The 23,234-nt window shown below is 32.6% G+C and overlaps 1 protein-coding gene across 1 annotated transcript in view; it reads right to left on the reverse strand.

Annotated features, from left to right (window-relative positions):
• The window catches only part of LOC124352962, a 35,309-nt gene extending 14,059 nt beyond the window's left edge, over positions 1 to 21,250 (reverse strand). The window contains exon 1 of the mRNA XM_046802719.1: positions 21,179 to 21,250. The gene's annotated coding sequence lies outside the window, so the exon portion shown is untranslated. The remainder of the gene's footprint in view (positions 1 to 21,178) is intronic.
• Between the last annotated feature and the right edge of the window lie 1,984 nt (positions 21,251 to 23,234).

Genomic DNA, 23,234 nt, shown 5'->3' on the forward strand with positions numbered 1-23,234 from the left:
GTTACGTACCGTTATAACAGTGTGTATTTTACAATTTATATATACTTAGTAAATATTTTTTGTTATAAATTTGTGAATAGTGTCGAGATGGGTGACAACAGAAAAAGCAAGGTCGGTGGTAAAATTTTACACAGCCAAGCTAGAGAAATAATTTTTAAACTTGTACACTTTTATGAAAAGGGAAGCAGAACAAAGGGCCAATATTATTAAAACAAGTTCAACAGCGTGTAGCAGAGGCCACAGGAATTTCTAAAACTAGTGTAAAAAGAATTGTGAGTGAAGAAAGAACCGCGCCGAGAAATGGTCCACCTTTCTCAACTCCCAGAAAAACATGGTCGAAAAAAAATTAAAAAAACAGCTGTTGACGACTTTGACAAGACTGTTATACGGCGGACTGTTCATGAATTCCACAGAATAGACGGTCAGCGACCTACCCTAAAAAACTCTTCTTCCGGTATTAAAAGAAAAAATCGGGTTTAGAGGAGGAATAATGGACTCTGAGACAAGTTCTCAAGGAACTTCAGTTTAAATGGAGAAAATCTACAGATAACAGAAAAATTTTAATAGAAAAACACGAAATAAGAGAACACAGAGTTCGTTTTATTAGAGCTATAAAACGTTACAGAGAAGAGGGTCGACCAATTGTTTATACGGATGAGACTTATGTCCACGCTTCGCACACAAAGCCCCACTCATGGTCAGATGGCAGCAACAAAGGGCCTCTTAACACCTATTTCTAAGGGCGAATATGGAATAATTGTTCACGCAGGTAATGAGAACGGATTTATCGACAATGCATTGTTGGTGTTCAAATCAGGCCAAAAGTCAGGTGACTATCATGATTGTATGAATTTTTAAAAATTACAAAAAATATCTTGCAAGAAAAACTTATTCCAAATTTATCACCAAAAACCGTCCTTGTGATAGACAACGCATCATACCACAATAAACAACTAAACCCCGCACCTACCAGCAATTCCAAGAAAGCAGAGATAATTCAGTGGCTAGTTTTAACCATAACATCCCGTTCCATGACAAAATGCTTAAAACAGAACTCTATCAGATTGTGAAGCTTAATAAGAACCCGCACAAAATGTTTGAGATTGATTCCATACTTGCAGAACACGGTCCACTCCGCTTTGCGCCTCCCTCCTTATCATCCCGATCTTAACACGATAGAAATGTTATGGTCACTGATAAAAAAACCACGTTGCCCTGAAAAACACGACCTTCAAATTAAATGACTGCATCAAGCTAGTGAGAGAAAAAGTCCAAGATATTACAAAAGAGGAATGGGCGAAGAGATGCCAGCACGTTATAAATATTGAAAAAAAGTATATGGAACATGAAGTATCTATTGATGACATCACAGAATCTTTCATCATAAATCTAGAAGCCGGCAGTAGTGATGACGACAGTGGAAGTGACAGTGAACACAGTCTAGCCATAGAGAAGACAGTGGCGGTGAAATGAATGAGTGGAGTGGAAGTGCTTGAATAACATAAATGACAAGTAAGTGACGCAATTAATTTATTTGCTTATTAGATTTAATAAAGAATATTTTATTTTGCAATTCTAAGATAATGAAACGTCAATAGTAAGTATTGATAATAATAAATATATAGAAAAAATACAGCAAGTCTCTTTCATATTTTTATGATATAAAAAATAATGTACATTAACTTTTCATGACAATATAAACTAATAACATACAGTCAGACAGACAATATTATATATTTATGCTACTAGCTAACGTGTTGCTCAAAATCGAACAAAAGTGAAATGTGTAGTTAAATACTAAAAACCAAAAACATTTAGTAAACAGCTGTTAAATTGTAGTTAGTAGACATCGATATAAAAATTGAATTTAGTTTGATCCAATGTCGAAGGATAGCGTCACTGTAGACCTTTACTGTATTAAAGTGATACTGTGATACCCGTACTGTTTGTTTAAAGTTCTAAGAAGTATTAGCAAATCTAGGTAAGATACCTTTAATTTGACACCTCAAACGTTAATATCTATCAAGCCGTTATCGAATATTATGATTTCGAAGAAAAAACCCCTAGCGTATCAATACAACGCTCCTACTGGGCTAACTTTTCTTCCTAGAGTAGTACATCACTGGGCCGCTATCATACACTTCCCCTCCACTGGCGAGCTATCCCACCATTAACCCGCCTCTTCCCCTAACTCAGGGCTCAGCTCGTTACTCACGTCCTCTATGTTAAATTGAACTGGTGATAAAAGTGTGATCGTTCAGGCATCCCGGAAGACATCAAACATGAATATTTAAGGTTCAAAATAGCGGCTCACGTTAGAGAAACGCTTACTAGTCTCCGGCTTCGACGCTTTTCAATTTAAAAGACAAAGACTTCAATGTGAATTTTAGTAAGAATTGATCAAGGATAGAATTTGACTCGAGGCATCTTTCCCCCTTCTTAAGGACTAGCCCCCAGGAAGGATTGCCTGCAAGTGAGTAGCAACCGTCTTTTCCCCGATAAGAATACATTACCGACTTCCGCAAGATAACTCTACCGCATAACCATACTAACCAAGATACGGTCTGCTCTATTCCCATGCCCTAGGCGTGAGCAACGTTTAAGTGAGACTGAAGTGAAAAACCAGAACACTTTAATTAACATTGAAAGGTTCTTTATACATTTATTTTGCTAATTTGTCCCGATACCTAATGGAATTAATAATAGCAGCACTTTAATTTAGTGCTGGGTCCAGGGTTTTAATTTAGTGTTTTTGCCTGAACATTTAACTTGACGTGAATTTTGATTAATTGTACTTTTAAGTGTATTAATTAGGGCGTCGGAAGATAAATCAACATTATCACTGTTTGTTATTGTGTCCCAATTTTGATCTAACAATGAATTTTTCACTCCCTCCCAGTCAACTTTTGTGAGATATTCTTGGCTCTTATCTTTGATACAAGTTTAGGAGCCGTTATCTCTATGCCTATAGGATAATGTTCTGTAACAGATGTTTGTAAAACAAAGGAAATGACATTGGATGACTTTTTTGATTTTACAAAGCAATGATCTAGACAGGTTTTGCTCTCTAGCCGCGTGACTTTATCTATACAAGCCACGAACGCTTGAGTTCATCATTGAGTATATCTAAATAGTGTTCTGCAGATGAAGTGACAGCAACTTTTAATGTTTTAATAATGAAGTCCCCAGTTAAAATTTGAATTCCTTTACCCTTCATTCCCCCTTAATAAATTCAAAAAGCGCTTCGTTGAATGCGGGAAGACTAGAGTTCGGACTTTTATAAACTGCTAATAGACGGCCCAATCGAAGGTCGAAGATAAGGCAGTGGCCACACCGCCCAGGCTACAAGACGCTGATAACGAACTGTCTAAGTAAATGACAATACCGTCGTTCATATTTAGACTATTGTAAGATCTAAAAATGGTGTATCCATTAATGTTCATTAGATCACTATCATTTTGTAACCAAGCTTCTCTAAAAATTATACACTTAAACTTTTGTTTTAAACTACTTAAGATTATCAAACATTCATCCACGTTTCGGTTATAACTTCGTAATGGATAACCGAAAAAACATTTTCTTCTGGATTTAAACTATTAGCATCTAAGAAGTTATGAAAAGAACAAACGTCTACTACAGTACAATTAACTATTTTATTGTCTAGGGAATCCCACTCTTTATCAAGCATAATTTAAACGAACCTACCACCCGGCGCGGTCGCGTTGTATTTTAAACTACAATACAATATTCATTTAGTTTACAGATAATTAGTTATTTAATAATTCAAAAGGTATACTAATGACTTTTACCATAGACATACAAAAGTATAGAGTGATTTATACCGTTTAGGACATGAAAATCACATATAACTGTTTTTCAACGAAAATATAAACTTTGAAATGCAAGTGAAAATATAATACGGTATGTAGTTTGTAGCAAAAACCCTTAAATATATTAAGTTGTAAAACTTATATAAGCATTAGAAATGAAATGGAAAATAAATATACTAATAGTATCAAAATATGGCAGTTACAATTACCGTATATTAAATTAATCAACGTCTCTAATTTTATTAATAATGGAACATAAATAAAAATACATATTGTGGCAAATTAGGCACAAGTTATTGTATTTTTATTTTTAGTTTATATTAACATGATTAAGAGTAGAAAATTAAAGATGTATTTACATAAATCACCCTATGCATAATATGATTAAAAGTAATGTATGAAAAACCTACAATGATTGCACTCAAATAAACGTAAATATTTAACTTAGTTTAATCAGAAGCTGAAAATATATATAACGATAAAACAGTAATATTTCAACCAAATCTCCTAACCATTACTGTCCAGAATATTAGGAGTACATTATGTACCAAATAAACCAAATTACTATGTTATCAAGATATGTGTTACACAAAAATATATCAAGAAACACATACATAAAAAAGGAAAAACACTGGCAAAATAGCATTTTACAAATAAAATAAAGCTATACTTCAAATCTAACTTAAGAAGTGTAACACAGTTGATTTGTATTACTGTATGTTTTATCAAACATTTACAACTTAACCAAAGGTGCTTGTGTTTACCCTGTTGTTTTTTTTTTTTTTTTTTTGACAAATTAAAGGTACAGTAGAGTCCTGTTAATCCGACCTAATTGGGACCGAGCCCTATTCGGATTATGTGATTGTTCGGATTAGCCAGAATTACAGAAAAATACGGTTTTAAACTTGAGAATGGGCCTATTTTGTTATAGAATTATCAACATTGTTTATTAAAACATGTTTTCTGACTGTTGCATTGTATTTCTTGATAAATAAACGTGTTTGCGAATACTAAGCACATTTACCGTATTTAGTGTGAGAGTTATATTGTATGGCAATGTGAGCCATCCAATAAACTCTCTTCAATGCGACAGAAGACAATAACTGAACTTATGTCTTTTAACAATTAATATTGTACTCAATAATAATATCAGTACTGTACGTCCAATTTTTGTTTGATTTCACTTCTTAATACAGTAATTTAACTCATACTTAACCTATAAGTTTCAATTTGGTACTGTATTTAACTTATAATTTGTCTTAATAAAATACTGTATGTCTATTTAATTAAAGTTTTCTTTGTTTATGTACGAAATGATGCACCCATTTTCATTTTTTAAGTAATTAGTTCCTATAACTGTTCATTATCGTTATAAATAATTCCTCCTGGACCTGTTCGGATTAACCGACGTTCGGATTACACGTGTTCGGATTAGCGGGACTCCACTGTATTAAATATTTTACCTTACATTTTTTACTTTGTACCGTCATTGTATCAAGTAATAATGTTTAATAATTTTAACAAGTCTAAAAAATCTTAAAACGTCTAAAATTTTTGGATACGTGTTATTTAACAATTCTGAGTTAATGTTGTCTAACCCTGGAGATTTACAATTTTTTAAAGATTTTATCTCGCTTATTACATCTTATGGCAAAATTGGACCTAGAAACATGGACTTTGATGAAATATTTGGGTAAAATACTCGTCTATATTCTAACGAATCAAAATGTTTCGGCTTATTAGTTTTAATGTTTCATCTATATACTACAGACAAGATAAATTTATTCAATTCATCTGCCACTGCTGCAGATCCACCGATAGTATCCCCGTTAATTAGTAATTTTATTTCTGTATATTTCTTTGTTTTCTGCCCTGTGACTTCATTAACTACCTTCCATGTCCTTTTGGAATCTCCATTACAGTTGCCAAACAGTTTTGAGTAGCATGAATCTTTTAGCTGACGAATTTGTGTTTTTTAGCTATTATGTACTTTTTAAAATATTCTTTTAATTTGTATTGTCAGGATATTTTTTACTTTTAATAACAAATCATTTTTACCTTAATTTTCATGCATATATAATCATTCACCCAAGGTTTTAGTTTTTTTTTTAGATATGATCTGGATTTAATTATTTTTGTTCTACTTGAAGCAATGAAATTATAAGTTTACTAGTTATTACATAGTGTATTACATAGTATCTATAATAGTGAATTACAATAATAGAACTAGTGTAAGTTGCTTGTGCAGCGTAGTTAGGCAGAACGCTAGAAAAATACTTGGCACTTTTCTATATACCCACCCGATAAATACCTGGCACTCAAAGGGTTAAATAAAAAATGTTATTATAAAAATACAACTTGGGGTAACTAACACGTAAATAATTGGGTGTATATGTCCTTAAATGATGTATAAATGAATAATATCCTGTTCTTGTTGAATTCAGTTTCTGTGTATATTTAGTTATTGTGGGTAAATAAGACCCTGTTGATGAGCTTTGTTCTCACTCGGGCCTTAAAATTGTATGACAAGGTAATAAACTGTATAAACTATTAACTAAACAAAGAATGGTTTTCAATGTAGTAAGTACCATAGTTTTAAGCCTACTGTTCATATTTCATAACGTTTTAACAAGAATTAACCGTGAAAAACCAAACTTATCTATCAAGTGAACCGAAAGAAACACTAAAAATTAAACCTAATACACTCACGTTTGTAATCAGCGGAACGAGATCCATCGTGCAACGCAGACTCCAGTATCTAGGAGATTATGTGTTGGTGGTTGGTGGTCGACAACTAACTGACATTATTGTGAACGAACACCATTTTATAGTGCCGCAGAGGTTACCGGCAATGACCGGTTTTCCCGTTGTGGAGTAACGACTATTGCAGTGCAGTTAAACTATGTCGGTGCATTAGAAAGTATCGCAGTAGGTAACGCCTATCTTGGGTAACCAGGTTTCACAGTGTCGGTTACCTAAGATAAGCATTACCTGCTGCAATAGTTTTAAATGCACCAGTGGCCGGGAAAGGGAGACGCGCTTGCATTATCGGGTCGTCGGCAGAAAGCCGAGTATTAGAATAGTTAGCAATGTTTTATGGAGTGTTTACCCGATCCGGTTGGTACTTGTTTGTTCTATTGAACTTTCCTCAACCAGTTGGTGTATAAGTGGCGAGACCGTGGAATGATTTCAGTTACCATGGAAGGACTGACATTTGATACGCTTGTGTTCTGTCAGTATGACAGAAAACATGTCTGCAAACTTAGCCGAAAACACCTGCATGAGGCGAAGTGTCCAACCAGGCTCCTCGGGGGGGGGGGGGGGCTAAGTGGACAACCGAATTGTTGCCCATCCCGCCTCCACCCTCACGTCGCCCCTGATGGCGCACCACACGACCGCAGCGATCGTTGGGGTAAAATCAGCTGCATTACAGATTATAAGGTCGCTTTCCTCAGAACACGCAAGTACTGATGTTTCAAACGCAACTAGGACCTTAAGTCTTATTATTTCGATCACTAAGTCTTTTTCGATTTAAAAAGTTCTTACATAGTTTAGCATATGCTCGTTATACAGTTCATAAATTATTTTAGAACGATGGCCTGACTTATCTTGAATATGTACTATGGTCTAGTACAGAAAGCTGCTATACATATATGAAGCATTCGAGGTCGTGCAGGTCATATTCTTCAGCGATCTGAAAATTTACATAACTGTCTTAGAGGAAAGAGACCTTGCATACGATCAGCCAAAACAAGATATATTCCTGGCCAGCTACTGGCAGCGTGGGAGTTCATGTTTCTTGCACCAAATAACCTCTTATGACTGTATATACACACTTTCATGGTCAACTTATATGTTGCACTATTTCCTGCTTCATAAGGATCGAGCTTCTGTTAACAAAGCCTATTAGGGCCTTGTCGTCCCTTTTCAAAGGTTCCTTTCTGTTAATTTTTCATTATCTTTTTCCTTATGGAACAGCTGCAGAGTAAACTAATTATCCATTGTGTTGTTAAGAGAGTGACCTTTCCTATAGAGCTACAAAATCTTCATGTCTTGCTTCACATGCACTGAAACCGTACATCGCCGCTCGCACACCCACAGCAAACCATCAGGGAAGCGAGCGCCCATGGTGGCGAACGGGATGCCGGATCAAAACAAAACTAGGTAAAAAAAGAACACCGTGGTCAGTATACTCAGGTTCATTTACTAAGACACAGCATAGGCCTATCCAGTCAATATAAAATATATATATATATATGTACTATAAACAAAAAAAAATTAAAAAAAAGTGCCTGCAGTAGTATATACCTCAAACAATTATTCTTGCCAGGTGCACCTGCATACAAAAATTAGAAACGCCATAATTTGAAACAAGAAATGCCAATTCCACCCGGTATCCTTCAGCTAAGGGCGGGCTCCTAATGAAATCCAAGAAATAACTAAATAATATCTAAAACTAACTTAAAATTAAATAACAAAATATAAACTATTAGTCCAGGAGAAATAGCAGTTAAAAATGGTCAAATAAATAAATGTTTTCTTACAGCAAACTAATGGCACAATTTAGTCAAATACATCATAAATAAATTAAAAAAACCATTCCGAACCAAAATCGTCTATTAGGGGGTATAGGAGGGGTGGTTTTTAGGGGTGAAAATGGTTTTTTGCAATTTGTGAGTAAACAATGCATCCTATTGAAAAAAGTCAAATGTAAAAGTTGTTGGAAATGAAAAAATCTACAACTTATGTACTAATCATTTTTGCCCTAACCTCAAAAATTTCCCCAAAAATTCAAAAAACCGTATTTTTGGTTTTTAATTTTTTTCTTTTACAAAAATGGTTCGATTGAGCTGAAAGTTTGATGAAATATACTTTCATTTATTCTATAAATACTGTAATTTTTCCATTAAGAAATATTCAGCCGTTATAATAAAATTTCACTTTAAAAAAATATTTTGATAATTTTCAATCACCATTTTGTAACATTTTTTTTAATCAAAAAAGGTTCTCTGACGGCTCATTATTTTCGTTTTTTTGTCTATTTTGAAGAAATGAAATAAAAAATGTGTAGTTTAATTGAAAAAACTGCAGAAAAATTGAAAATAAACAAAATATTGACATTTTTCATTATACATTGTATTAATTTACATGGAAAAACTGTTATTATTTATTTAAATTATAATTTTAATAAATATAATTATTTATTATATTTATAACTCCCACTGAACTACCCTTACTAGAACCAAAACAAGAAAGGAAAAAAATTAAAGCTTCCAAGTACAAAGACCTTCAAGAACTTCTACCCTATGTTCCTCCTATCCATCATGAGTTTTACAAAAAACTGGACTATGAAGGAAACCCCCGTGCTAAAACCAGGAGTCAAACTATACAAGTTGAAGTGCCACAGCCTCAAGTATCAGAGCCAAACGATGAAGGAGCAGACTCTATAGAAAATGGTGGGAATTGTTATGAAACAGACTCTGACTAAGTAAAAAAACACTCTGGTTGTTATATATCGTGACTATTCAGAAGAAGAAAACAAAATAAATTATTACTTTGTATCAATAAAACAAAACTTTCTTACTTACACTAGTTTTATTCATTCCATGCTCTTTAAACCATCTATTTAGTTTGTGGTCAAGGGGTACAAGTCATGACTTAAACTTTTATTTTAATAATAACTTTACACCCAAAGCATTTAAAAATGTAAACAAGCATGAATAAACTTTTCAGTTACATAATCAAACACTAAAAAATATTTTTGTAGATCTAATACAATGGTAATAATTTTTTTTTTAACACTGACTTTAACCATGATTTTCTCAGAAACAAGTTTTTTGGACTTGTACCCCTTGGCTTATAAGCCCTTCAATTCCTCTCCTGGACCCTGAAACAAGGTTTCAGCCTAGTACCCTTTTAAAGTTAATAATAATTAATAAATAGTTGCCAAACAATATAGATTTTAATAAAAGTAAAGTTGCCAAAAGTTATCTATCAAGAATTTTAAGTTAAGTTAAATTACCAAAATTTCAAAATATCACAGACCAATCAATTACTGATAAAAATTAAAATAAACCTTAATATAGAAGCTGGTAACATTAGAAAACAATAAATAAACAAGATATTCCATTTAAAAGACTAAAGCAATAAGTTATAAAGAAATTTATTTGAGGTATACGCAGTAGCCTACCATACGTAACAATTTGGTTAAAACATTTTTAAAGTAGGCATTTATTGACAGAATTGGCTCAAAATTGGTGAAAAGCAGGGGAAGGGCATCCTGCACTTAAAATAAAATTCCCAACTCAAAACAACAACCCCAAAGAAAGTTAGTATGAAAATCCCCTCTGTCACAGAACAAAAAATTTAAGCGTTTTACTCTTGGTAAAAAAAAATTTAATTAGTAGAAAAAAAACTGATGGCCATAAGTAGCAGCCTATTAACAGGAATCTAAATTTAAAAGTTGATGGCAGAAGGCCTTAAATTAACCAAGTAGGCTATAAGGGGGAGTAATGGGCTAAAAGACCCGAAGAACATTACATCTCTCAGAAAGGCTTAAACATTTAGTAAAATGAACCTTCAGCAGTCTCTCTGGGTTTGTTTACAAAAACTACATAACAAGTGACACATTACAAACAATATTGGCTGCAGAATAAAAATGAACTGTAACATATAGCCTAGGACTGGTCCTCACTGAGAGACAGAAAATTAATTTAAGCCGAATAGAAAGGGTGAAAACTAATAAAAGTGTAAGAGAATTAATTTGAAAGCCAATTTAAAAATTTAGTTAACAGCCAGAAGTACTAAAATTTAATAAAAAGCAAAACTACAATTTGGAAAACCATGTGCTCTTAACCTTCACAGTTTGAAAAATAAAAATAATCACTAAAATTTAAAAGAAAGCAAAACTTACTCATCAGTGAGGGGCCGTAAACTTAGCCGCACATGTTAGAAGGAAAACAGCTCAGCAAAACTAACAAACACTTAATTAAACAAAACTTTAAACTGGAGCTACTCCTAACTTGTACACCACGGCTCGGAGTCTTGACGCCACTCTGCCGGAAAGGCCAAACGCCTTCAAATGGTCAGTGGCCTCTTCAGCCAATAAACCACACACACATACACTATATAAAACACACATGAGCCGGGGAGATATAGGTATTGAACCTGCTCAGCACGCAATATTTTTATGTATTCAATAGTCATCGTACGATGCGGAAATAAAATTTGGGACAGGATGTGCTTGAAATAATTTTAAAACACTGCAGTTTAAAATATTTTTCATTATTGAATGACTGAACGTAATGATATATGAATATACAGACGCAACTTTTATTTACAGTGCCCGAAGTAGCATATACTACTTGGTAATGTACTAGTGTATCACTAAATCTAGTAATATTTTCTCGTAAATTAAATTATATTAAACACGAGATTGTATCTTTTCAACTAGTTTAGTTCAACAGCAAAACAGATTAGCGCCAATTTGAACGGTCCCGGGCGACTAACTATCGGTCACAGCTTAGTTAGTTGATCCATGTCCCGGCTTAATAAGGTTTACACAGTTAACTCCAAACTACCAGCCTTCAAATAAAATTATATAGTTCAATCACAAACTCTATTACTCGTTTAGTAGCTTGACTATAACAGTAAACTGAAATATCTAATGTTGCTAGAAATTCTCACATATCCCACAAAATAAGTCCATGTTTATATAATGTTCAGACGTTTTTACAATCATGGTTTCAACACAAACAGCTTTGATTCTCTTCTCTTATCATACGTTTCTAAATTTCAGGAACACAACCTGCAAATTCTGTGTATTCAGAACAATATGTGCAATATACAGCTGTTATGTATTTTAGTTATTTTATGCGAGCCATGTTCTTCATTTACTTTTCTATATTAAATGAAATGTATTTCTTTATTAGGTCAGTTTCCTATTCCCAGGAGGGGTGATATTATACCTTCCAGTTGAACCTACACTGATTACAGCAACCATTTATCACTTAAATCTGGGAAACCTTACTGATGTCGAGGGCATGCACATCACTTAATAGGGATCTCAATGTCGAGCTAAGGGGAGGCAAGGAGAAATGAAATAAAATGAAGTTACATTAAAGATGTATCTTTGAACACAGAGAAAAACATATTCAATTGGCGATGTTAGGACTATTAAGTCCTCTCTTACACTTAACCATAAGGATAGATAGGTGTTCAAGAATAGATAGGTAGGGTTAGTTTACTGCGGGTGATTACTGCTGGAGTTGGTTTGGCCCCCTAAGTGTTAAAGCCAGTTGATATCCTGAACATCTAGACGTGTCACCCCCTACCCACTTTGACTGTAGAGGCTGGTACAAAGCTGGCATACCCTTCTTCCAAAGAGACATGACTGCGATTAACTCTCAAAATCCTTTCTCATGGATCACGAGGCGGCCTCTACCCCCATACTTACCCATCTAGAATGTCCTGTAACAACAGAGGTAGCGCAAAGGTCCTTTTAGGACCAAGTTCAATTTCTAAGTTTATTCTTCTAAGAGGACAACATTTTCTCATATTGGATCAAAAGTCTTCATATATGTAAATTTTTGAATCAATATTTCCGGTTTATTATATAAGCTTTTAATTTTTAATAATATTTTATATATCACCCACTATCATATCATTACATAAAAGAATGGTATTGAAGGAAATAGTAAATAAAATAATTCACTTTGCATGTAAGTATAAAATACTAGTATATGTTAGTTTGATTTATTTCAAATTATTATTTTTATTTTTACTTCATAGACACAATTCCTTATTTTATTTAACTGCAGGTTTCACTTTACTATTAATCAATATATCACAATTTATCTGGCCAATAATTTAATTTTCATTGGCAGTAAAATACAAAATTTAATGTAAAACTGAATTTAGGGAAGTAGTATTTTACTTGTCTATATTATCTATAAACGCATCAATGTATGGCCGGTTTGTGAGAGACAATTGTGTTTAGAAATTATCACCCATCATGTCAACTGCAGACCTAATTATTTGGCCCTCTGAGGCTCGGCATAATACATGTTTATTAAAACTGGCTTTTTATTGTTTAGAATGAATCGTCACCCCCTCAGAACCAGGCGTTTAAATACTAAAATGCTCTATTACAATAACTTAGGCATAAAAAATCAAATCCATCTATAGGCTACTACAGTCACATTTAACCCTCCAACTGGCGGTCATTTTTTCCTGTAGTGGCGGCATGTTTTCGAGCCTCGTGCAAGGGTTTTTTAAAAAATTTATTAAAAATATAAATTAAAAGTAATATATAGAAGTATATATTTTTGTGTTCAGAATTAAACATATAATAATATTAGTATTTAAATTTGGCCTTAAGAAAATGTTTACTAAAATTTTTTTCCCATGAAATTCAAAATTTACATTTTTTTTTTTTATTTGGGGGGGACCATACCTAGCAAACCAAGTTATAGTAAGAAAACTATAATAGTGAGAGTACCATTTTGTGTCAAATTTATTCTAGTTTCAGAAACACATAAGCATTATACAAATTTATGAAACTATAATAACACTATATAACAAAAAGCAGCGATGCGCATAAATTGTGAAAATAGGGTGTATATGTAAGAGTTTGCTAATAAAAGTTTTACTAATACAGTTTTACTTCAATACATGTTACAGTCGACTCTCGATAATTCGAAATTGGCGGGACATGCAAAAAAATTCGAATTAGTGAGAGTTTTGAATTACCGAGAGTTTCGATTTATTGAGAGGAAAAGAAAACTATTCGAATTACCAAGAGTTTTTTTATTAAACACACAATGTCATACGGCAAACTAACAAAACTTAAAGAACATTAAATTCTAATGATTAATTGAAAAAATCTGTTATCTTTGATTGCTTTTTCTTGTTGATTCGTGCCTCATCGACGACCTTGTTTAACACAAATAGTGCGTCGAACATAACCAACACTGCAAAGAGTATGCTCTGGGACACAGGATGCAAAGTTTCTTGTTATGACAGGAATAAGTTGAAATGCGTGTTTCCCACCGGCCGACTCTCAATTCGAATTACAAAGAGTTCTGTCGAGTGAACTTCAATTACTGCGTGTTCTGTATCGGCCTAACCTCAATTCGTTTACGTCATTTCGAATTATAGAGAGTTCCGCCGACAAGACTTCGAATTACTGCGTGTTCAAAATTAGTCTGTCTTCTGCGGTAAGTTCGAAATACAGAGTGCAGCTCAACTGACCTTTAGCTCCTCTTATCAGTACGAAAGATAGCTCAGTGGTATAGCTGTGTACTTCCAATCTCAAGTGTTCAGGATCAAATCCAACACAGGGCATAACTTTTTGCTTTCTTGACTATTCATAAATTAAATGAAACGAGCGATTGTTGTGTGAAATTGGTTGTTTATTGTTTAATATAAAACTTTTTTTTCTTTTCTCTCTCTTTCTTTATGTGATTAAAAATGACTGGACATTCTAAATTATTATGTATTTAGTTTTTTACAAACTAACAAGAAAATAGTGTTTGTTTAAGTAAAAAGTACGCTTAAGAAATATTTATGTATAAACAACTCTACATTAATATGCCTATGATTATGACCAAAACAAATTGAAAAAAAAATAAATAAATAAATAAAAACTACCTGATAAATTGAGAATTACTAGAAAGTTACTTATCACTAAAAATGGACACTGAAAAAAATGACAGTAAAATACCTAAAGGCTGGATAAGAGAAGAGATAGTCAGGAAGAAAGGTGTAAATAAAGGCAAAATAGATGTGTACATAAAATCCCCTAAGGGCAAAATATTTAGATCAAAGAAAGAGCTGGCTACATACGAGTATATTGAAGATAATAAACTACCTTACAAAATTGACATCTTTAACTTTTCTACAAGAAAGTGTAATGTGACATTAGAGGACACCTTCGACAAAACCACTGTTAGTACAAATACCTCAGAATCAGCACAAACTGAGACTGATGATAGTCTGAATTATAAAACTCATATCTCGCTTCCTCAGTATTCCTCCACATCGGCACAAACAGATGAGAGTTACAACTCCATTATGACAACAAATGAACTACTTGGTAAAAACTGGGTATCAGACTCAACTCTTTATCAATATTTTGATATCATTAATAATAAATTTTTAGAATCCAAGTCAGGACTAATACTGAATCCTGTTATAAGTCATGGCATAAAATGTTTGGATGATTTTGACCATTTAATAAACCCATTACATTTATCAACATACAAGTATCTGTTCATCCCAGTAAATGATGCAATAACTCTATATGAAGAGGGAGGTTCACACTGGAGCTTCCTACTCTTCAGTAGAGAGGACAGTAATCTCTTTTACTATGACTCTTTTAAGGGGAAAAATTATCCCTCTGCTGAACTTATTGCAAATAAGCTATGTGCACATCTGAGCGGTAACCATAAACCTGTGATCAAGATGATCAATGGACCCCAACAAACAAACTGTTATGATTGTGGTATTTTTACCTGCTATGTGATAGACTGGATTGTATACAATATTATTAACGATGGAACCCCAAGTCTTAACAAAATCAAAGAAAACATGTTAAGTGAGGCTGATCTTATACAAAAACGCTCTATCATGGCTTATATAATAAAAAACAATGTCATAATTGAAAACAGGACACTTTGGTCAATTATTTTTAAAGTATATGAACATGTGAAATCATCAGTTCCTCCTACTGCCAATCCCAGTTCACACAAAGCATTACCACATTCAACAGAGGAGAAACTGAATCAACAGACTGAAGGTAGTGTTCTAAATAACAACGAGTGGACTCAAGTTAAACATAGTAAAACCACGCCTAGAAGTAAACATATCAATGATAAATACACTATTCAGAGAGAGGTTGGCATGTCAAACAAATATATTCTGGGTCAAAGTAATAACGTTCCAAAATATTTTAAGAATGAAAATAAAACTCCAAGCAAGATTAATAATGGAAAAGATAACAAATTAAATAACAAAACATCAAGAAATAGGAATATTTATACTAAAGTGAATAAACTCAAGAACAGAATAAATGCAGAATTCTACTCAGATAGTCAAGGAAGAGGTATAATCGAAATAATTAATAATTTTAGTAAAGGAAAAATAAACTTGGATGGATTAGTTACTCCAGGAGCCACTATTAAAACTGTTCTGAATAATGCTGCAAAATCTCATTGTAAGCCACTTATAATAATAGCAGGAACTAATGACATGTTGCAGAAATCTACTACAACATTCTACAACAAACTAGAAAATGAACTACACATTCTTAGTAAGATGAGAGCCGTGTGCATCACAACGATCCCTCAGCGCTACGATGCACACAAGAATAACCCTATACATGATGACATAGCCTTGGTAAACAATTATATAAGAGAAATAACAATACGAATGAAGAATGTACACCTTATTGATTTGGATGTATTGAGACGATGTCATTTCACAACGCATGGACTGCATTTAAATTATCGAGGGAAGAAAAAGCTGTCCTATATGATTATTGATGCACTCGAGAATATTAATGAAAGCACTTGTCACTTGGAATCCGCTGATACAACTACTCAACCTATTTCAAAACCTGCTGATCACCTTCCCAACTACACTTCAGTTCAATCTCAGACAGCTAACTCTTCAGAGGGAAATATACAAATTATTGAAGACAATTTTAAAAATGTGATACCACAGTTCTTGTATAATGAGCAGGTTGCTTTTGCTCACTGCATTTCAGCGGATCTTGACAGTAAGAAGAATATGAGTGCAGGTGTGGCAACGATTTTTAAGGAACAGTTTGGAAAGCCTTTGTGCTGCCTTTCCCATCACTTATCACGTCAAAAGTTACAAAATGGTGCTACAATATATGGACTGATCACTAAACCTAAGTATTACAATAAACCTACTATAGAAGACTATAGTTTAGCATTTCAACATCTGACAGAAGACTTCATCAGAAGAGGATTGAAATACCTTATATACCCACCTATGGGTTGTACTAGAGACAAAATTTCGCCAAGTGTTTTTGCTGCAAACATAATAAAATTTCAACAACTTACTGGAGCTTCTATTCGAATAATCACATATAATGAACATTCTAAACAAGAACTAAGAAACGGACTTCCATACCTTGACTTTGTGAAGACTCTGAACAATTTCATTCCTCACAACTTACAGAGTAAGATACCTGCCGGCATTGTTGACCAGCCAGCCAACTTCTCATCCATGATGGAGTTTCCACCCTTACTTCCCTCGAAGGAAATGTCTACCAGCTACAACCAGAGTGTGAAATCAAGTTTCAGTGAGAGTGTCAATGTGAGTGAGGTGGTTAATCAGAGCCAGAGTGAAGTTGTGCCTCATTTTTTATTCCAAACCCCTCCGCAAAGGAATCATGTATAGACTTAACAACAACCCAAGAATCGTTTCCAGAGAGCATTTTGCACAATGCTACATGTTGTAATAAGCTAAACAATGTTACTGGTACTGAGATCAGTGTTAAGAATACTCCTATTGCCTTAAAATTATTCCACCAAAACATAAATTTTTTATCCGCAAAAATTGACCCGTTGGAAGTTACTCTAGATGATATAAAACCAGACATACTAATCGTTACAGAACATAAAATGAAAAAAGATGAAATTACCAGGCTTAATATTCTAAATTATAGCACTCACTCCTACTATGCTAGGTGCAGTATGAATGGTGGAGGTGTAATTATTTTGGCAAAAAACACCATTAAAATTAAAGAAATAATGTTTCCTGCAATAAAAAATTTATTATGTGATCAAATTTTTGAGCTATGTTTGGTTGAGGTTTATTGGGGTAATTTAAAAATATTATTAGGCGGTATCTACAGGTCTCCAATCAATGTAAATGTGAATATATTCCTGGAAAATCTGAATTCGGTTTTTAGCATTCTAACCAATAGGTACAAGTATATAGTGATATGTGGAGATATTAACATCAACACCTTGACAAATAATTCTTATGTGAAAAATCTAAAACACCTATTAAAACAATACAATATGAAATACTTAATAGACTTCCCCACTAGATCAACCAGCACTACTCAGTCAGCAATAGACAATATTATAACCAATCTCAAACAATCACAAATTCAAGTTGAGTGTGTGAATGCAATGTCGTCAGATCATGATGGCCAGTTAGTTACAATATTCGATTATGTATCTAACTCAGTGCAACAACAAAATTATTCATTCAAGTATTCCAGGGTATTTTCTGATGAAAATATGAGAGATTTTAATCTAGCATTAAGTTTAGAAACATGGACACAGCTTTATAAAGCTCCAGATCATTTAAAATATGACACCTTTATCCAAATCTTTTTATATTACTTTAATACTTATTTTCCAATAGTAAAGGTCAGAAATTACTTAGGTAAAAAACCTTGGGTTAGCGAAGATCTAAAACTAGAAAAAAAGAAACTAATTACTGAAAGTAATGCTGCCCGAAGAACAAAATCGCAAAGAGACATTGACAACGTAAAACTTAAATATAATACTTTTAAAAATAAAATTATTCAAGAAAAACAAAATTACTATGCTAACAAAATTAAAAGATCTAAAAATTGTCAAAGAGACACTTGGAAAATCATTAACTATGAAACAGGTATTACTAAACCAAATACAAAAAATATATACATCAGGCACAATAATAAAATAGTATCAGATCCTGGTAAAGTTAGTGACATTTTTAATAATTACTATGTAACTTCAATTGAGGATAAAGCAAAATTTAACACATCTCAAAAAAATCTTAGTTTTAATGCTTTTAATAATTTTTCAGATATTAATTTTCAATGCAAACTAATTGATAGAGATGATATTATTAGAATCATCAGAAGTCTAAAAAGTAGTTATAGCACTGGATATGATGACATACCAGTGCCAATATTAAAATATGCAATGGAATTTCTAACTGACCCACTGCTTCATATAGTCAATTCATCTTTCCTCTCTGGGCAATTCCCTGAAAAACTAAAAATTACAAAAATAAAACCTCTATTTAAAAAAGGCGATCAGTTTGATGCAGCAAATTATCGGCCACTTGCAATGCTCCCAGTTATATCCAAAATATATGAACGTGCAATGTCTAACCAGCTGGTTGACTATTTAGAAAGAAACAAATTACTTGATAGCATACAACATGGGTTTAGAAAAAGTAAATCTGTAGTTACAGCTGCCACTGATTTCATTGAGTCAGTGATTGATTCTGTGGATAGAGGGGAAAAGGTAATAGGAGTATTTATGGATCTCCATAAAGCATTTGACAGTGTTAGTCATGCTAAGTTACTAACTAAGTTATCGCAGTTCGGTATCCATGGGAAGGAGTACAACTGGCTAAAATCATATATACAAAACAGACAGCAGTTTGTGGAAATACATAATCTGAATAACAAGAACAATTTAACTAGTAAATATAATTCTATTTTAAAACAAACTTCTTATGGTGTTCCTCAAGGATCCATCTTGGGGCCACTTCTATTCCTCTGCTACCTAAAAGGAATTCCAGAGCTAGATAAATTATGCTTATACGCTGATGATGCCACTCTAAGAATTACTGCTTCATCTAAAGAAGAAATAGAGGAGTTTGCTTTTCTCAGCGTATCAAAAGTAAATCAGTTTTTCAAAGAAAACAACTTAATTTTAAATCCAACAAAAACAAGCTTATATGGAATTTTGTACCAACCAATGCAGAAATAAAATTAATCCTCATATAGAAATAGATGAAGTGGCTATAGTTAAAGAAGAAGAAGTAAAGTTTTTGGGTTTAACGTTAGACAGTTCGCTGACATGGAATAAACATTCAGAAAAAATAGTTTCAAAAATTAACTCTGGTTTATATGCTCTTCGCAGAATGTCAAAATTATGCTCACAAGAAATTCTAAAAATGATTTATTTTTCACATATCCATTCACATATTATATTTGGTATCTCATTATATGGATCCACATCAATAAAAAATTTAAATTCAATTTTAGTGATACAAAAAAAAACAATTCGTGTCATTTTAAAACTTAAATGGAATGAAAGTGTGAAGGATCACTTTCCTCAACTGGGTATCATGACGGTTTACAGTGCATATATATATATGAAACTATAATGTCAGTGATGAACCGTACTCATAGCTTAGGCAAGAGTGGTGAGACCCATAATTATAATACAAGGAATAGAAATAATATGGCAGTAGCTCAACATAACTTACACTTTTTCTGTAAAAAACCAATATACATAGGAGCTAAATTTTTTAATTTGCTACCAAGCAATATAAAATTAATAGAAAATAATAAATTATTTAAAAATAAACTTAAAAGCTATCTGACTGAAATGCCGTTGTACTCCTTTTCTGAATTTTATACAATTCACAATAGTTTTTACAATCATTAAAATTACATTGTATTATATTTGGTTAGATACTAATGTAAATCATATTTAGTAAACTTAACCATTTACTTTATTAATCATGTGACGCCATTCATGTACACCATGTGTAACATTCGAATAAAGATTTTTCTGATTCTGAGTGTATAAAAATGCATTGAAAAATTTCGAAATAGCGAGAGTTTTTCAAGGGACCGGCCATTTCGTTCGAATTACCAAGAGTTTTGAATTATCGAATGTTTGAATTATCGAGAGTCGGCTGTATATTGCATATTTTATTACTCAGAATGAAGTAAACTATACAGCAGTAGTAAAATAAATTCCATAACTTTTTTTTGAAGAGTCGAAAAAAGTTTCATTTTGTCATTAAGTTACTCAAAACTTTTGCGAAAAATGTTCAAACAGCAAAGTATAAAATGTGTTTCAAAGCTTGTATTATATCCAAATTTATAAATCTATGGTTTCCATCTGATGGAAAATGTTATGTAGTTTTAGAAAACCATAAACTGTGTCTAAATATATTACATATATTTTGATTCCACAACTACATGTATTACTAATATAACAGTATATAGCCTACGCGACTAACAATGACCCTGGAATGGTCCAAACAGTTATCATACATAACCAAAGAAATTACGGTAAATATATATTTGGTTGTGAAAATTGTTATTTCAGAACTAAAAGAGTGCCTACAATAACGTTTAGTGAGTGAAAAACAATAACAAACTACGTGAAATGAATTTTAGCAAAGTCATTTTGCAATAGCCTACACAGATTCGATAATTCATCAAACATATTTCAGTAAAAAGAAATTTATTTATTCTAAAATATATTTATTTGCACTACTGCAATATTTAACAATTTACCACACACTAAACACAACACTAAAACACAAATAAACCTACTAAAACTTACTAATAAACAAGACGCGTCACATCAACAACACTCAGAAGGCATCGACAACATGGCGGTCACAATGAATTGCATCATCTTCTTTTACGTTCCAAACTACGAACTTGGTACGTTGCAACTACAATACAAAGAGGAATAAAACTATAGTATTCCTTAGGCTTTTTTTCCCCAAATCCAATGGTGCATGAATCGAATCGATACGTTGCCGGAATATACTGTAATGAGTGATTATGCAAGGGAATGTTTGTTTATCAAAATTTTGATGAACAACAATCCGCTAAGGGTTATGTTTATCAAAATTTTGATAAACAACAGTTGGAGGGTTAAGGAATTGAGCTATTTCAAACTTTTGAACCATTAACTCTATATTAAAACTCCTTTACCTGTAGTACCGCTATAATATGATAATGTGTATATTTCAACTGGATTTCAACTATAGCAAATGGACTTACCAAGATTAAATAAAGTTTTCTTCATTCTGCACAAATAACATCTGTTTTTTATACTTAAGTTGGCCCATAAATATAATATTTTCTTCCGTGACCTCACAATAGAGATTTTTAAAATTAACTCTAACTACAAAATTTTATTTAAAACATAATTTTAAAATTATTTAAAATAAACGATAATAACAATGCATTGTGACAATTATTATAACAATTATGAAATAATACCCTTCATGTTTAGATATTATGCATAGCCACGAGCCGCTGTTAATGTCATCGGCATAATTAGAAGTTACATTAAATTAATTAGAATAACTCGGCAAAGTAAAGAAGTTAAACAGTTATAACTAGATGATAGCATATGTACTTTGAAACGAAGAATAACCATTGAAATACACAAGCCTACAATCAAAGTTTTTCAGAGCATTTACCTCAAACTGTGTTCTTGTTTCTACTAAGCCTTCGCTTTATTTGAAAAACACGATTGCATACAGAAAATAACAAATCTTGCTCCGAGTGATGAAAAATTCTAATTTGCAGCAATCTACAAGGTTTAAAGCAAATGCTAAACCGATCTATATATTAAAATAGCAGTTCTGGATTTTATTTATTACTCCGTAAGTAGTTCATCAGGATAAAACATTGATATATTCTGTCACATTCACTGTCACCTCATAATGTTCCAAACATGACTTGACCATTAATTGTTTAATTACTTTAATTAAGTTCAGTATTGCTAGGTCCAATTATTCTAAATTGATCAAAATATCTTGAAATGATGAATTTATGCTATCAGGAGAAATACAGTTGTGAAAAATGAGTAAGGTACGCAAACAAATATTACTACTGAATAAAAAGGCCTTGAATGTAATGTACTATGAAATATTACGGGGAATCCAGCATTAATACGAATATATTGGTTTTATTTACTTTCATTAGTCATTTACTACAATTACGATCATATAATCTCTTTATCCCTTTGACGTCGGCGCTATTTGACGTGCACTGTGCCTGAGTGGCGGTGCGCGCGAGACCTGCCTGCCATCGCTGGGCGGAGGTATTTCACTCAAATCTCACGTCCCGCGAATCGTTCTAGTTATTTGCCTCTAACTTTCTTGTTTTTTATTCAATTGGATCAAAGTAAAGTTTTTATTTTGTAAAACTTAATTACCTTTATTTTGAGTTAATCTTACGAATTTTCCGACGATTAATATATGTGTTTTACATTAATTTAGTTTGAAAAACTTGTGTTTCATTACATTTTAAACGTGTTTTGTGGTAAAAATACCTAGAATGAAGCTGTTTTCAAATACTTATCATTGAAATTAGTTTTAATATCAAATTATTTTTAGTCGAAAGTCACTAAGGGGCTTCTTTGTTCCATTTTCAGGTTTGTAGAGAATATAGCTGTTAAATACAGTGGTATTCAAAATATGAAAGAATAGTTTCTTTGCATGTAAACGTTCCAAAACAAAGTCAATAATTTCGATTTGTTTTTTGTAAAAAATACAAACTTTTAAGAAACAAAAAAAAACATTTGGCATGAAAAGGTTAGTTTGTTTAGGAGATACAAAATAAAGAACAAAGCACTAGAGCGCGGGACAGGAGGTGTC

Source organism: Homalodisca vitripennis, chromosome 1 (genome assembly GCF_021130785.1).
Source record: "Homalodisca vitripennis isolate AUS2020 chromosome 1, UT_GWSS_2.1, whole genome shotgun sequence".
NCBI lineage: Eukaryota > Metazoa > Arthropoda > Insecta > Hemiptera > Cicadellidae > Homalodisca > Homalodisca vitripennis.